The 17,970-nt window shown below is 46.9% G+C and overlaps 1 protein-coding gene across 2 annotated transcripts in view; it reads right to left on the bottom strand.

Annotated features, from left to right (window-relative positions):
* Window positions 1-17,970, bottom strand: part of raraa (retinoic acid receptor, alpha a) — a 142,777-nt gene that overhangs the window by 105,976 nt on the left and 18,831 nt on the right. The window lies entirely within an intron of this gene.

The following is a 17,970-nucleotide window of genomic DNA, read 5'->3' as shown; positions in this document are numbered from 1 at the left end:
ACAAGGCAGAGGCTGGAAGGAGGAGAGCAGAAGACAAGTGGGCCGGAATGAAGAAATGAGGAGTATAGACTATACGTAGACCCCCTACAGGAAACAACCAGGACTCTCAGCACCTCCTTGATCTGCTGCTATTACTCTGCCTTTGTATACACACATACACACACCTACACAAACACATAAACACATACACAATCCCCTGTGGTATGTATTTCCATCATCAAATGTGATCAGCGCCATTATCCTTGAGCCAACATTCACTCAACTGTGATAAAAACTGTGGGTTACACACACACACACACACACACAGACTGTGCAGCACTTTTCTACAACTGAATTCTGGACCTTTTGACCACAACACGCACACAGAGGGTGAACACTGTGCAACCAGCCGAGGGAGCAGGGAAGGATCTGACATGCCTGGTTAAATTAAAAGGTCACATAAATGAAATAAACATCAAAGTGAATGAGCCTTCAACAGTGCAGAGGCAGAGCTCTGGGGGGTTGTCTCTAAGGAAATGAGGAGCACCAGAATAATGTATTATTTAATCCAAAGGATCATTTCAGTTTATTACAACGTGGGTCTTATTTTTATAGTTTCGCCTGCCATTTCTATTGGTAATAACAACATCGTGCTCACCAAGTTAATTGATTGTTGAGATCTGGGAACACGGCCACATCACTAAAAAGCAATCAGACACAAACACAAGCAGCCGTATGATTATACGGCTTTAAAACAAACCTCTACATTAGTTAAACTTATTTCAATGATAAAAAACAAAGGCAAATAGTAAAATTAATATCCAAATTGTCTTTTACAAACACCCACTATAGTTTTGGCTTCTCTACAACCACTGTCTGACTGCTTGTTTCTTGCACCCGCTGACTTGGTACTTGAGTACAGTGTCGTTGTAACAGACAGAAAACATGGCTGAAACTATGAAAATACGTTCTTGTAATAAATAGAAATTATCTGTTAATTTATCTGTAATGTAAGTCAATCCATTCAGAATGACATTTTATTGATCAGAGCTTTTCTGTAGTAATGATAGATGGCACAAACAAGATATTTTAAGTCTCTTGAAGAATATATTCACAAATTAAATTGATTATATTTAAGCCTTTGCCAAACAAGCTCATGCAATGCTGCTTAAGCCCATGGACGCTAGGGAAATCTCTCCGTATTTACAGTTTTAAATCTGGTGTCTGTGGCGACATTTTCACGCTGGTGTGTTTCACATCAATGACCATTGATTGGTTTGTCAGAGCTGAAGTGGGGAGCAACCACAGTGATGGAGTAGGCTACAGCAACTGGGAGTACAGCAAAGTGTAAGAGGGGAAAACCTTAGGAAGCATCCAAGAAAAGTTTCTGATGCTCCAGATACAAAAGGAACTCACCATTCAGAGGAAGGATTACAGTCAAACGAAGACAGTGATCAATGGCGAGGACCAACACGGATTACCATCCGTCTGACTTTCCCTCACTGGAAACTACAGTGTTTGTGTGATTATTCCTGCTGCCAAAAGGGAGACACTAAAGTTCTGCAGTGCAGATTTAGATGTTTCAGCTCTGGAGTCGTTGGACATGACAAAAAAAAGTTCGGGATCGTCTTGCCGGGCAAAGCTTATACACACAAACATATTCAAGATGATTATGGTAATGGGTGTTTTTATTAAATGTCACAGTGACATTCTGTAATAAAGCACATTGAATCCCATTTGATGGCATTCAGTGAAGAGTCTGTTTGCAGTTTGGGTGGGCCCTGCTGCAACATGAACCTCGTTCCATGCAGATATTATCCCCACTTACAGACAAATCTTTGTGGTTGCAATAAAAGTCCCGTCACTGTGTCCATGTTCTTCATGGTTAGCCACTCTCTGAGCTATTTTGTCTTCTAAACTTGATATGTATGTAGTCTGTGTGGGAGCTCAACACATAACCCCACTGTTGTGGTATGCCCCACGCCCCGACCAACTCAGCAATCAGCCCCAGCGTCAGAACCCAAAACACATGCTGTGACCAAAATGATTCCCTCTAATTGAGCACCAACAAAACAACACTGTGCCTCAGATCTTGCTCCGACAAAAACCTAACGTCAATATTTCTCCAACAAACCAAACTCGGGTGAGCGCCCCCTCTCCGCATCTCAATCCTGCCTTAACAAAACAGCTCTTCGCTCACTGTGGTGCCAACCCTAATCACTTCCCTCAGCACCAGGTGGTTCTCATTGACTGGGGCCCAGCTCCTCCACTCAGCAGGACACTTCGCCAGAGGAAATTGGCTCGGCTACACGCATTTATTGCTCATGAGCTCTATCGAACGGAGTCGTGCGGGCCCTCCAACACCGCCATTGGCCTTTGTTCAGGCCCTTTGAGCGGCTGGGCGCGCTGTACGGAAACAGCTGCTGCAGAGAGCACTGCACCGTCCAAAGAAACAATTAGAAACACCCTTTTCCTATTACTCCCCACCATTAACCACCATTGTATGGAATTAGTAGCAGTCTGTGGAATAAGTGGATTCTAATTCATGCCCCCTTTTCATGGGCTGCGGCTGCTGCAGTGGCTTTCCTCCGCTAATGAAGAGGATGAAAGAGAAGTGTTAATCAAACTGAGCATCTCATCTGAGGTAATAAGGAGCGGAGAAGAGGCCTTGGAGCAGCTCCCTGGTGATTTCTGTATGTATGTGAGCATATGTGCACGTATGTGTGAATTTGTGTGTATCAGTTGTGCTGTTCTGTCACTGATTGTCAGTTAAACAAAAAATAAGTATAACAGAAACACAGGGGATAGTGTGTGTGTCTGGGCCTTGTTTCTAATTGCTTAGTCTCTGACTGTAAGGATGAACGCCCCTCTACGGGCCAATCCCTCTCTGCTAGCAGCCTTTCATCCCTCCCAGGCTCCCTCGTCTTGGACCACAGTGCTAACCAGCAGGGTCTGATTAGATTTAAATGTCAAGAGAGATAGGACAATACAGTTATCTTCCAAATTATGGCCCATTAAAGGGCCTAAGCAGTGTGCCTCCCTCCTCAACTAACTAATCACCAACCAGATTCATCATCTCACAGACTGGGGCATAATTTGGGGGGCTGTGGTTTCCCTCGCTTCTCCCTTTCTGTGGATGTGTGCATGTGTGCGTGTGTGTGTGTGTGTGTGTGTGTGTGTTCGCGCGTGTATGTATATCACACCATGTGCAAGGGCATCCAGGAGTGGTTGTAATGTATGATCAGCGTGTGTGCACGCTGTGTGTGTGTCACTCCGGAGGGAGCTGTTTCATTGCTGCAGGCCAGTGCCCCATTAAAGAGATAGGAGAGAGGGAGAGGGAGAGAGAGAGAGAGAGAGAGAGAGAGAGAGAGAGAGAGAGAGAGAGAGGGATAGGAGAGTGGCTCCTCATTTAGACAGCAGGAGTGGCAGGCTGTGTTCCACCTGCCGCCAACCAACAGACAGACAGACAGTGGGATGTGGACTTGGGACTTGGGACCCCCCCCCCCCCATCTGCCTCCTACTAATTCACCTGCTGTCCTCAGGGTGTCATAGGGAGCCACACACCAAAATAATGGAGTCTCCCTCCCATGGTCTGTTATTCTACAGCACTTTTTTTTACTGCTGTCCCACATTTCATCCTTCATTTTTACTTCCTTCCATCCTCCCTTCATTTTTTTTAAATTCATTCTTTCTCTATGAGGAACTCATGGGTAGTGGTGGGGGGGGTTATCTTATGGAGGAATGAGGAAACTGGAAAGATAGGACTCATATCTGAAGGTGGTTTCCTTCATATCCTCATCTCTCTTGGCTGCTTCGCCTCTTTCCTCATCTCTATTTCCTGCCCTGCCCTCCTTTCAGTATCCATCTTCTGTTCTTCTTCTTAGATCCTCTCCGTTCCATGCTGTTTTTCATACCCCCCCCCCTCCCCGTCCTTCTCCCCTGTCTCACCTGATCCTTTGTCTGGTCTTCAATTCCCCCCCCCCTTTATGTGTCTATTCGACCCCCAACTCCATCATGGAGCCACTTACATTGGGCTCTGACTTCATACCTCCGCTGGCGATTTATGCACAGGAGCCTGGGCGATGTGCATTAGGGCCCCCGCTGCATGGTAACGCATTATGGATCACACTATATATAGCTGCTGTGCTGCTCTGTAAAAGCTTTTCATTACAGAGACATCATTCAATCAATATAAGACCTTCGCTAAATCTAATTACCAAAATGTTCAATATCTGTGTATTTGGATGGTTAAGGAAGTACAGGCAGCCAGTGTTTTGAGCAAAGAGGTTTCAAGAGCATGCTTACCAAAATAAAGCGCCCATTTTAAACTCGAGGCACAAGAGCTAATGGAGATGTGGGGCGCATGAGATGGAAAAATGGAGGACTCAATTAGGAGGAGGAGTGGTACTTGCATGATAGAGGAAAGAACATGTTCAAGGTCTAAACACTCTCTGGATAATGTGCAAACACAATGGCATGCTGTCCTGCTCTGAGTAACTCTACACACACACACACACACATACACATACACACAAACGTACAGTAGATGCTAGATGCACAAACATACATTATGTTGCCGCTGGGCCCCAGCTGAAGCTCCATGGGAGCCACTGGTCTGAGGCATGCACACAGCAGACCTTGATATGAGCTGCTGCTGCAGGAAGACTGGAGGGGAAAACTAGAAAGAAAGGGGGAGTGAAAAGGACTGAGAGAAGAAGAAGAGAGAGAGAGAGAGAGAGAGAGAGAGAGAGAGAGAATAGGAGGAGCCCAGGGTGTCATTTCTCTCTCTGTCAGCTCCCTGCCTCCCCCATCCTCTCTCCCTCCCCCATCACCCCCTGAGATGTGGATGCTTCGTGGGGACAATTACCGACTGACACTTCATCATGGGCTGCGCGACAGGCGCTGACGGCCCTCGTCCAAACAAATGATGCTGGGGTCGAGGTTGCAGGCCTGCCTTCGAGTCTGCCTGCCTGTAGCCCCGCCGCATGGCCCTGCACTGCATTAGCAAGCCACACACACACACACACACACACACAGGAAAGAAAAAACCCCTCTCAACCAACCACCTCCTTCTTCCTTTAAGAAAAACACATTTATCAGCAGTGGGGGATTGTGGGTGAGGAGGGGGGGGGGTCTTCGATAGAACGACAGAGGGTGGGTGGAGGTGCTGCAGTACTGTCAAACCCCATCCCCCTTAGGTAAAGAGAGAGCTCTTCATTTTTGTGAGGCAACTAGGACTCTCTCCCTCTGTCACACACACACAAACACACACACACACACACACACACACACACACACAAATATCCTCCTCTACCCTCCACACATACAACTAATCAGATAATGGGGTTAAACAGCAGCTTAAAAAGGCCAACGAGGCAAAAAAGTGAGCAATCAGCACAGTGACACCAGCATGCATCAATTCACCCTGTGTCTGTGTCCCCTAACCCCCCCCCCCCAAAAAATATTCACAAGCAAAACGATCAACTCACTGCTTTTCTTTGGGTTGACTCTGCAGCGAAGTTTAGATTCAAAAAGTAGGTCAACTGTTAATTGTCAAAAAAAAGGGGCAGCGTATAGTTTCTTAGTAGAAACCATAAAATAGGGGGAAAAAAAAAAAGAAATTCATGTGGAGGACCTGCTGGTGGCAGTCCCTCAGCTGTGAGCCTGAACCTGCAGATTAATAAACGCTGCCTGTGATCTCAGCCCAGGGAGGCCGACGAACAACAACTGAGACAGACATCAAACGCTTGACTAACACTTAAAACAATGCTTGGCAAAAAGCTTGCCAGTCTCCGAATAGTCTCATCAGTGTGCATGTAGGATGGAGAAGAGGAGGAGAGAGAGAGAGAAAGACAGAGGGAGAAGAAAGCGAGACCGAGACAGCATAAACAATGAAACATTTATCAAAGCTGGGCGTACGGCATCTCCTGCGCTGCGCGGGCAGACTGCTAATGCAGGTGGCATTGTTGTTGCGGCATCCTGAGCTGCCACTGCTGGCAGACGATGAGCTGCTGCGCTTCAGGTTTGTGAAAACTTACAAACAACCTGTTCCCTCTTGGCGCTACACTTTGTGGATGCCCTCTGCTATCCCCAAGGACCTCAGTTTGCATTTTCTTCTCTTCTCTCATTGTTCTGCGATTTTCTCTCCGCATTTTTTATCGCGTTCTTTTCATCCACACGCCCGATGTTTCCCCTATTGGCAGCCCCCCCTTGATAAATGTGTTTATGGCATCCTTCAAGTCTACAAACGCCGGCACAAGCCGCTGTCTGAGATAAATAAAAGGAGAGCTGGGGAGGGATGGTGGAGGGGGGGGGGGGGGGGGGGGTAAAAATGAAGGGCAGGAGTGAAAAAATACAGAGCAGGAGCCATACGTCATGTTGGAAAGGCCCTTGAGAACGCTTTCAATCTTTCCGTCAATATTCGGTGTGCAAGCCTGTATATGCCATCATTAAAAAGGGGATGTTTCACTGTTTATTTATCATGAGGACACGCGGCTGACAGCTTCCTGTAAACAAGTCGTGTGTTTGTATACGTGCATAAGCATGTGTGTGTGTGCACGTACATTCGCCGCAGCTTTCGTAACAGCTTTCATAACACACACACACACGCGCACACACACTCGCAAATGTAGGGTCCCTCTCTGTCCTTTATCTATGAAGATGGATGGATGTATAGCTCAGTAATGTGGGGAACAAGTGATGGAGCTGGCCGGTATGGTTTCTGATAAAAGCTGTTGGGGCTCTCATCACTGTATACAAAGACTGAAGTTGTTTAACACGGGAGGAAAAAAGCTTTTTCAGCGCTCACTGGTGAGAAGTGAAGGGGACTTAATGCATGAGGTGAGTGGGAACAAATGAGGCGACATTCAGTTTTTCAAGATGCTCTCCATGCTTAATCTCCTGCGAGATTACAAATGCTGGAACAGAGAATCCTCACAATGTGACCTCGTAGCACAAACCGTCAAGGATCTAAGGAATAAAAAGGGTTCCTTCTGTTCCTCTGTGATGCTGCAGCTACAGTTCTCAGCACTCAGATGTAGCTTTTTTACCTGTCACAAAGCAGAAAAACAACTGTACAAGAAGTTTCTGAAGTGGCTGTCAGCCCAATCAATAGCACACATGACTTCAAACTTATCAGAGAAAATGAATCCCTGGCGTTCCTGAGGAGTAAAGGCAAAAGAAAGATCCGCTGTTACTGCTCATTTCAATATCAAGGAGTCAGTACAAAGAGACATTTCCTTGTTGTGGAGATGTTTGTGCATGTCAGTGAGAGCAGGTGAGTGTGTTTGCATGCATATGTGTATGTATGTCCCTGCCGGCTGACCCACAGAGAAAGACAAATGGCTGTTGGCCCCCCAACAGCCAGGGGGGCGTGCTTGACATTTCGGTTTCATGTGGTAATGGACGTTGACCTGTTGGGGTCAGGCCTGCCAGTGAGGCAGCAGAGAGGCCCATTCCTGTGCGTGGCCCCATCCCTGTAACTAGATACTAGCAAAACAGTGGTGGACACACACACACACACACACACACACACACACACACACACACAATCAGTCAGTCACTCAGTAGAGAGGAAGACAGAGGGGCATCAGACATCCCACAGGTTGGACCACATAGGTGGGGTGTCATTGTAGAGAGGAGACAGATGTGTCTGGTATGTGGTTTTGAGTTTCAGGATCAGCGGGCACTAGCAAAATTATAGCCAGGGTCACGTGCGCGTGAAAATATTTCCGACATTCCTGTTTACATTTTCCATATCTGTGCGTGCGCATGTTGGTTTCGACAGCCATGGCGGCAGCTTCACTATGGGACAGGCCAAGCGGAACAGTGGTCGCTGCTGTTGTTAAGAGACTGCCCTGTGTTCACCCCCAACTCGGCAACAGGAGGCTACTTTATATACTGTTTGTGACAGCTTTGTGGTAATAATGAAGCCTGGGCCTCTGCTAGTGCAAGTGGCATGCTCAGTCAAGTGAGACTTTGCCTAAGAGAACGCACGCACACACACACACATAATACACACAAACACCAGGCAGCCTCCTTCATGCCTAATGAGACCACTGGGAGAGTGGAGAGCAGGAGGCAGGGAGAGGGAGAGGAGCAGAGAGAGAGGAGAGAAAGGATGGGAAATACAGGAATAGCAAGGGAAAATGAGAGGAACAACGATAGCAAGAGGGGAGTGAGAGAAAGACAAATACAGAGAGAGAGAGTAAGAGAGCAAAGGAGACCAACTGGTCCAATTTTCAAGGTTTGGGATTGGACAGAGGGGACGGAGGATGGAGGGGAGAGGAAAGGAGTGATGACCTGGATTGCTGCCAAAGAAGCAGGAGGAAGATGGGGAGGGGGTGTCAGAAAAAGAGGCATGGGGGGGGGTGAGGTACACCTCTAGGCTTAGCAGCAGTTGGTTATGCAATGTACACAACACAGGAGGGCAGGGGGGATCAAAGACATGGGGTGCACACATAACTAAACCTGACAGCGTAGTGCAACAAGAGCCGATGAGCAGGGAGGGGAAAAAGAGACAGAAAAACAGTGAAATATAGAAAGAACAGACACTCCCTCGGGATGGAGGGGGAGAGAAAGCACAGAGTACATTGGGTACTGGGTACACATCATCTTTGAGTAACAATTCTGGAGGAGGGGGCTAATGACAGAGAAAAACAAGCTAACAAAAAAAATAAAGATAAAAATATATGTGCCAAAGCTGCTGCACCTCTGCCTCCGGCTCTATAGCATCATCTGCTCATCCAGGCAGGTGCACATTACAGGTGGGGGGGGGGTACGTGAGTAAATAACTCGTAGTGCAAAATGGGAAAAGGCTTAAACGTCCGGTGACAAGGAACACGGACAGACAGGCGCAGCTGAGCCTTTGGTTTTGCTTCCAGGGAAAGTGGGGCATGAATTATTAACAGGCGCTCAGTCTAATAAAGTGAAGATGAGACTCTCAGCTCCGTTCTCATCAGAACAGACAGCCGCGCTTGTTTGGACGACGATGCTCAGGCCCCACAGCAGGTTGCAGTGTCAACAAGAGACGCAACACCTCTACTACTGCTCTGAGTACCACTCTGGGTATGTGGGAAAAACCTGTGGTACAGGGCCGTGTGTTGACTGTCTTTCCCCTGTTAACACCATGCTCAATGACAATGTCAACCATGCATTTAATGGACTTTAACGGAGTCCTGATCACATAAGGATGGACAATAATAAAAGAGGACAAATCATATTTTCTGTCAGCTGGTCTCTACCCGTTGGCAGAGCGTCATCTGACTTACTGCATGGAGTTAGAGCGTGGGAAACTCTTTTTTAATTTTTTTTTTTAACTTTTTTTCGAATGTGAGTTTTGCACAAAGGAAGGAAACTTAAGCCGGTACTGTGGCAGAGTCCATACTTGATGCACAGAGTTGGAAAAGGAAAGTTCTTCTGCTCCTGGACGGTGATGAGGCCTGTGTGCTGCAGATTCAGCCCCCTTTCTCTTAGAGGAAGAACCCACCCACTTCAGTCCCAGTTCACAGCGAGTCCCAGTCACCCGTCCTATTGTGAACAGTCCCCAGTGCATTTTCTCATCAGCCTTGTGAAATCATGCCAATCTGTGTCAAACATTCAGGGATTTGAACTAAAGGAGGCAGTTTTTCTGTATTGTTTTCTCCCTCCCACTGGTATATAAGTTTAACTCCCCAGCTGTGTGAAGGTTGGACTGACATGTAAAATGCCTTCAGTGATGTCCCAGGTTGAGCCGCGTATTTCACTAAGCCTGATGTGTGTCTGGAGGTGTCAGGGTGACAGGTTTGACCAGCATGTCCCTCCCAGGACTCCGTACTGTACAAATCTAGTCCATTGATGTGTCATAGGACAGGATGGAGGAGATGGAGAATATTTTTTCTGCCTGTATTGCAATGTAGCTCCAGGGCTACAGTCACTGCTTGGCTGCCCTCTGCCTGCCTCCTCTTCCGGCTGTCCACATGCCACTGCTAATCCCTCATAGACCCAGAGGAAGGCTCTGGGATCATCCCATGTGTGAGCTGGGGAAGACAGAAAGCTGGCAGGCACATATTGTCTGGGTGCAACGCAGTGGATGGCTGCAGCCGACTCGTCTGAAGAGCTTCATCCATCCTGTGGGTTTGCAGAGTTCTGCAAAGTGCTGGTGGTGTTGCTGTTGGATGGTGACCTTGCTGACCAGCTAGACTCCTCCTGGATCTCTCTGCCTCAAAACCAACACTCAGCCCCTGCTTACATTGGCCCACATACTGCAGGTTGGGCGGTGGCACTGTTCTTTTAACAGAGAGCAGGCCTGAGTTAAAAATCTGATGATGATGATATTAATGCTTAAAAAAGCCAACTGACAAAAAAATGAGATTAGCCAGCCGGTGGCCACTCTGTCATTGTTACAATTTTTTTTTTTGATCACTTACTAGCAATAAATACAAGTGTTAAAGTGCATTAGACACTAATGCCATAAAATGTTCATTCAATACCATTTTCAACTATATTTAAGTAGGAAAAACTTCACACTCTGACTTGCAGTTCTGAGTCAGAGACATCAGGAACATCTGACACAGATGATACTGTGCACTTGGTGAAAAGAACTACAGAGAAACTTAGCAGAATGGCTGCAAATGCACCACCACTGGCAGGTATATCAAAATAAAATCCAATAACACAAATACAATTGATTCAGCTAATTTTAAATCAGATATACACTGTTTTCATCTGGTTTCACTTGTTTCCAAATCACTTTAAATATGCAGATGTAGCACACGTTGGGGCTGAAAAGGAATCAAATCTTCTCACTGACTTAAACTTGCTCATGTCGGTTAATTTGGTTAATACTTTGGTTAATATGTACATTATCTGCCCCCCTTAAAAAAATACGCCCTGCCGTTCAGTCCCATTGCTCCGCCCCACCCAACCAACGTTAGTCCATGTTCACTCAAAGCGACACGGATGACAGGAGCGCAGACACTGAGCCTCCTGATTGGGTCTTATCAGTCAGTGACAGTGGTGAATGCGACATGTATCCAGACTAAAGGTAACACCATCAATTTGTTGAATCACTTGGAACGTGATCACGTTTCCAAATACGAAGAGCACGCAGCTCAAGAAAAAGAGACACAATAGGGAATCGTTCAATCGTCGTAATTAAAGTAAAAGTTTGAAAAAATTGTGATACTGATTTGAAGTCACATCGTCCAGCGCTGGCAAGCATGAATACTTCCAATGCAAAATAATAAAAATAATAATAATCAGAAGTTTTCCTGTTTTTACCCATTCGAATGATAAACACTCAGCAAACTGCTGCTATGACAAGCCTGTCATCAGTGTGGCTACATCTCTGGTGGGTGAGCTCCACGCTCACAACATGTCTACATTAAGGGATAACAGGACCCCTCAGGTTACAGAGATGTTCTAAGGGACATTTCACCATTTACAGTCTCTGCTCATACAGTACATTCAACATCCTGTCCATATTACAGTTACATGAGGAGGCTCGCCTGTGAATTGAAGGAGAGTGCAGTAGGTGGTTCGGTGATTGTTATTAGCCACTATACCTTATGGGTAATAATTCCTGCGAAGACATGTTTACCTTAGGCGGCAAGCGCAGCCAATTAGAGCATGTCAGTGCTGCATACAAACATAAATGCTCCCACATACACAGAGACAGAAGTGTAGGGTGATAAAGTATGACATGAGTGTCAGGCCCTGCCATTATGAAAACAATGGACAATAAAGCTCTCAGTTCAGTCACAGCAATAATATGCTGCTTTATCATTCAATAAGGCCGTTCTCTTCTACAAGACTCTCAGGAGCCTGCAGGCAAGCAACAACACTTAGGTGCTGAAATGTCTCTTTGCTGCATTAAAATGAGTAAATATGTGCAACTCCACACTGTGAGGGGTGAAACTGAGCCTGAGCACAAGGATAACTTTATACTTTAATGAACACGTAGCGGCTAGCATGGCGCAACTACGTTTTAGTTACCCACAAAATGTGGTGAAAAGGCCACACCCTGAGCGTATTATACACAACTCCATCGTCCTTCCTCTTTTTCTTCTTGCTGCACATTTTCCAGTGCAGGAAGGAGCCTATAGTATATCACTGTATATAATACATCAGCGACTATTGCTGTTAATTTCTTCTCTCTTTCCCATTCCATCTCTCTCTCTCTCCCTCTCTCTCCTCAGGGGTCCCCAGTGGCTGTCCAGAGCACATGTGTTTTGGTTTACCTAGAGTGGAGTCCTATCTGAGCGCGGGCTGAGAGCAGACTGTGGGCTTTGTCTATGCCACCATTAATCAACTGTCCTTTAACAAAAACAGAAAACCAGATGAGAGACAAAGGGAAGAGACATGGGGGGTGGGCCCTTATTTAGGTAGAAAAAAAAAAGGCAAAGAGGGGAAGAATGAAGGAAGAGAGGAGAGAGAGAAAGAAGGGGGGATGCTTGACCCAGATCCAGGCCTTCAATAAATCAAGCAGCAACAATAACAAGCAAAGTTTTCATGTGGCTTGACTGATTAATCAGGCTTTTTTTCTGACATGGGAAGCGAGGGAGTCTTTTCTTCCTTCTCTGTCTTGTCTCTCTTCTGGGAGTCTGCAGAGTGGCTGTGCAAGTCTTTTTATGTTGGGTGTTTATGTCTTTATGCTGCAAGGTTTTAGTCGCGGAGGCCTGCATCGCTCAGGGTTTAATGAGAGTGAGGCCTTCGTTTTATGGTGCGACAGGACAATTTCACTGAAGGTCTGCGGCTACATTAATGGGGGACAGGAAGGTTGTCGGAGAGGTACAGAGACACGCATTCCTACGCACACACAAAAGGCGTACACAGACGGACAAAGGCACAGGCATGCAGACGCTGGTTTCTTTTCTAAAAGATAAACAAGCACTGTTTTACACACACACACACACACAACCTACATTGCGAGCCACAGCCACAGGATGTGAAGCAGCCCTGTGAGACTCTTTGTGAGGGGCCGATCGATGGGCATTGAGTGTGGACAAGGAGGCCTCAGGATCGATAAGGGGCCATTACAGAGATGTGCCTACTGGGACCTGGGAGAGGAGGTGTAGGTGGGGTGGAGATGCATCTGGGTCCTTGCTGCTGTCTTCTTTACCTCATCGGTGGGAGGGCGAGTGCTGGGACACACATATGCGCGGCAGAGACATGGACATGTGCTTGCATTAGGAAGATCTTTCCACACTGAGCTAAATGGAGAACATTACGTACAGTACATGCTCGTGTCCACTCGCACACACGCAGACACACCGGCTAATGGCGTCCCAGGAGACCTGCTGCCACACCAAGAGTGCTCATCCTTGTCTCCTTCACTCAGTCGTCCTTTTTCAGCGTCTTCCTCTACGGTCTTCCTGTGGGGAAAGATTCTTTCTGTCTCCCTAACTCACTTTTGGTGGCATCTCCTCCTCTGTTTCCTCCTCCCCTCGCCTTCCTCCTGTGCATTGCAGTGTCACCAGAGCTGCCTGTGCTGTGCTCCATCAGTGGAACAGCTTGATCCTAAGGCTTTCTGTCACCCCTCCTCTCCTCCCTCCACCTCTCTGCTGCTCACAGAGAGAGCACTGGCTGTTCTATCCCCCCCGTTCTCTCTCTCTCTCTCTCACACACACACACAGAGTTGGGAAACGACAGCATTGTTACTTCCACAAAATGTCTCGCAGTGACATAATCCCCCACCACTTCCTGTTTTACATGTTCTTGAGGCGTTAGCAATTATTTTGCATAAAGGTTTACTCATGGTCCAATTCAATTACATAGCTGAAAAAAATGACTTGTGGGAAAGCACTCAGTTGATGTAGGTGTAATGTATTTAGATTGGCTGAGTTACACAAATGTGTTAAGTTCTCTTTGAAAAGAAAATCATTTAGGGATGTGTTTACCCCCAGAGTGCTATATCGATGATATCCATAACCAAAAAATTCATTCTCCGGTTTCTAAACATAGACGTGCACACAGATGAGCGAGTCAAGCAGGCGACTGAAACCAACGAGGCAGACTGTGAGCTGGCTCTTGCATCCATCGCTGCTCCACAAAAAAAAAAAGGGAAAGAGAAATTCACTGTTCACGTTTAATCCTCCAAGTAAGAATTGGAGGAGGAGAAGGGTCCCTTCCCTCTACTCGCCATCGCCCTCTTTTTCTGCGGCCCATCTCCACCAGCACTGCCATTAAAGGACGGTTGAAAATAGTGCATTTGGATGATGTTGTGGAGACGAAGGACTATTAAAAGTCAGGCAAATGTCTTTACCAGCGCTTACGAAATTGTGCTGAGGTGCCATGTCGGCTCCGGCGACTGCTGTCCAAAAAAACCCTTCAGTGGCTGATCAAAAAGAAAGTGCATGTGTGTGCGCACGTACACACACACACACACACACATGCATGCACACACAGTTTCTGGGCTCAGCCAGCAGTCCCCATTGGTTTGGAAGGCCATAGCAGGCTATAACAACTACAGCCTGGCCGGCCTGTTAGTAGTGGGCCCTCTGTTTCAGCAATCTGGGTTCTCTTTGCCTTTGGACAGGGACCAGGTCAGGCTGCACAATACACCACTGTGTTTGGAGAGGCAGAGAGAACAGGAGGGAGAAAACTGCATGCACGCCGGTTTGTGTACACACGTGTATAAATAAGTACGTGTGTGCAAGCATGTATGTTTTGGTTGTGGGAATGCTGCATATGTGTGTGTGAGCATGTGCATGTATGAGTATTATGACTATTGGGCCCACCACACCCTCCCCTACACTGGTTCGCAAGGCCTCCCTCCCAACCCCCCAGCCTCCATTGTTACATCATCATTGCATCAGTTTTTGCTACCTCAGCACAAACAACCATTTTGGGACCCCTGGCAGCAGTTTCCCTCCCCCAGGCAGCGTCTGAATGTTGTTGTTGGAAACCTCCGAGAGGCCAGTGCACCAGGAGAAACACACATCACTGTCAGTCTGAAACAATACAGTGGAAAGCAAACGTGTCGGCCTGTGCAACTGTGGCGACTACAGGGGAAACAGGCAGCAGACACAGACTGGGCCTGTGCCCCTTTAAAGAGCGCGGGCGGCACCTGTCCCTTTAAGATCTATTTCTCACAGCTTGTGGCTGCTGAGCTGAGCGGGCTAGCCTGAGCCAGGCTGCGCTGCGCTGTGCATGTATGGTAACAGGGGGGAACCGCGCCTCCCAGCCTGCCAGCCCACCGCAGGGAATTTGTTTATGTTTCCTTGCTGCCAAGTTCCTGTCAGGAGGCGCCCCAAAGAGGAACTGCAGACTACTCAGTACTGTTAGCTACGCCCTCTCGCATAGAGTGGCTGGGGTTTTCTTCATACAGTATCGGGTGGTGCTTTGTAGCAACACTCAAATCCAGGGAGGTCTCTTCATCAATTTCAGCACGCGCGCACACACACATACACACACACACACACACACACACACACACACACACACACACACACTCCATACTTCAAGCACCCATTCTGTTGTTCCAAAACCAGCTTTGGGAGCACGGAACAAGTTGTAACAGAAAGCTTAATTTATGACCCCAAAACAGATTAACACCAATTTACTCAAAACACAGTGCATAAAACAGCACAAAGGCATAGTTTCACTAAAGCAACACTTTACGAGCGGCACTTTGTTATGCTGTGGATTATGGGTATTGTAAAAACTGAGCACCACTACATAAAAACACATTAAACAAGACTGGTAAACTCATGGGCATCGAGTCGAGCACAAGAGCTGAATCTAAATTATTCCTCCACTAATGTAAAAGAACAAAGCACTCCAACACTTCCAACAACACACAAACATTTCCGCAAATCATGACAAAAATACGATTCAGTGCTGCCAGCGAAACAATGACTACATCACTGGTGCACGGTAATACAATGCTCCGGCCTGGCGTGTACAGTACATGCCAGTCATTCTGCTGCACATGAGCAGCTCTTCTGTTGAGCAAGGTCAGCGGGTGCATTAGTGTCTTTCTGGAGTGCTGCGGCCACCCGGAAGTTTGTCCCTGCGCAAAAAGGAAGGACAGGACAAAGGACATGGGACAGTTGTCTTCATACCACCGTGCTTGCGAGATGTCCAGTCAGTGTGTGTGGGAAATAGAGAGATGTACATATGTGTGAGTGAGTGGAGGAAGGAAAGGTCAAACAAGGCCAAACAAAGGGGCGTGGGACCCAGGATGGCGAGACAGAGGAAGAGATGGAGAGAAAAAGAGGAAAGAACAAAAGATGGAAGCATGGATGGAAAGAAGTTGGCTTGGGGCTTGGTTGGGGGGACGGGGGTGGGTGAAAGCAAAAACAGGAAGCAATTTATGTCAGCCTGGATGGACAGCGCCCACTCCCTGTCACGTGCTGGCACATTTCACTGCTCTTTGACTGTACAGTCAGACACTCCACATTTACGCACACAACGAAAGGTAAACCAACGGCGGAGTGGATGAATGCTCTGGGGAAATGCACTGGCTGCATTTGTTTGAATGAAATTCATGCTGTTGTGTCAAACTTCTCCTTTTTTTTTTTTAAAGTAGGAGGAGGGCACACTCGCAGCCGAAAACTTAAATCAATTGAGCATCAGCACTTGCAGGACACTTCTGCTATTCTGCCGAGGGTGAGGAAGTAATGTGCGGCACAATATCTCGCTATTCAAATGCCTGACGATAAATGAGCTCAGCAGCACAAAATACCAACTGAGCTTGAAGTGGTTTATTCAACTGTAGCTCCTCAGATTTGGAGGTTTGTGTAAATCTGACAAATCAAATTGGTTAATCCGAATGTGAGTGATGGAAAGTCCCAGCGTCAAACACCACAGTAAAATGACTGAACAAATAAAATAATGCACAAAAAGAAATTAGCACAGCCACAAAAGGAAGGCAGTTTTAATCTAAGATGGGGAAATCTACTAAAAGAGTGGGAAAGCTGCTGCAGCAAAGGCGTCAAATGCTGATTACTAACTATGCCCAGCTTCGACAGAGAATAAGAACCGTCATTATCCAGGGACAACTGTGCTAAACAACACATTTCAACTTCCCTGAAGTTTCCATGTGTGGAGTGGAGTTAAAAAAAACACAGGAGTCCCATTCTAGACAGAGGGAGAGGCAGCGGTCTCGGCAGCCACCACCGACCTACCGCACACTGAGTGTGAATCATTAAAGGCATGTGTTCCACATCAACTGCCGGGGCCGCTTCCCAACCCACTTATGAGACTGGATCTAAATTATGACGGGGAGGGGGGGGTTAAATACCGCTTTTACTTGGAGATGAAAACCCGGAAACCTGCTCACTCAGAGACAGAGAGTGAGAGAAATGACTGCATATAAGTACTGAATGTACCTTCCGCCAGTTCACAAAATAAAACAACAATGAGTAAATGAGGCAGCTAATGGAATAACTGCATGATTTCCAGAAAATGCGATGTTTCATCATGAACAGATGAAGTGAGAAAGGTTTTATGCCCTCAACAACTGAATCCTTTCAGCCAAACCGAATCACTTTCAATCCTACATGTCTTTCTGGCTCTCTTTTTCTAACCTCACAAAAGCTACGACAGCACAGTGGCACAACTTTCTCCAAGAAAACAAATCAAAGGGTGAGGACAGACAAAAGAGGGGAGAGGAAATCAGTGTTGTACGCGTATATGACCAAAGTGCCAGCCTTAGTCTTGTTCATCAGGCCAGTCGTATGCCAAAACTGGTTGCGAACAGAGGAGTGTCTGCCAGACCACTTGTCATGCCCAGTTACAACACATGGACGTCTTCTGGGGGTGTGAATATGTGTTTGTGCACAAAAACACACACCCTCTCTGGTGTGTTCATCCAATGAAGGGGGCGATTTGTCTGCATACTTCTGGGTATTGGCTGGGATCTTGGTACACATGCCATCCTATTTGCTTTTGCTTGAAGGCTGGTATGGTGGGAGGTGTTCCTCCGGGGGGAAAGGATCGCCTTTCCCTGGAGCCAGGAAGGGACAGGACAGGATGGGACAAGACAAGACAAGACAAGACACGACAGGG

Source organism: Trachinotus anak, unplaced genomic scaffold (genome assembly GCF_046630095.1).
Source record: "Trachinotus anak isolate AG129_WGS33_773 ecotype Australia unplaced genomic scaffold, CSIRO_AGI_Tana_v1 ptg000025l, whole genome shotgun sequence".
NCBI lineage: Eukaryota > Metazoa > Chordata > Actinopteri > Carangiformes > Carangidae > Trachinotus > Trachinotus anak.
The sequence above is the reverse complement of the archived record's forward strand: the minus strand, read 5'-3'. Positions and strand labels throughout refer to the sequence as shown.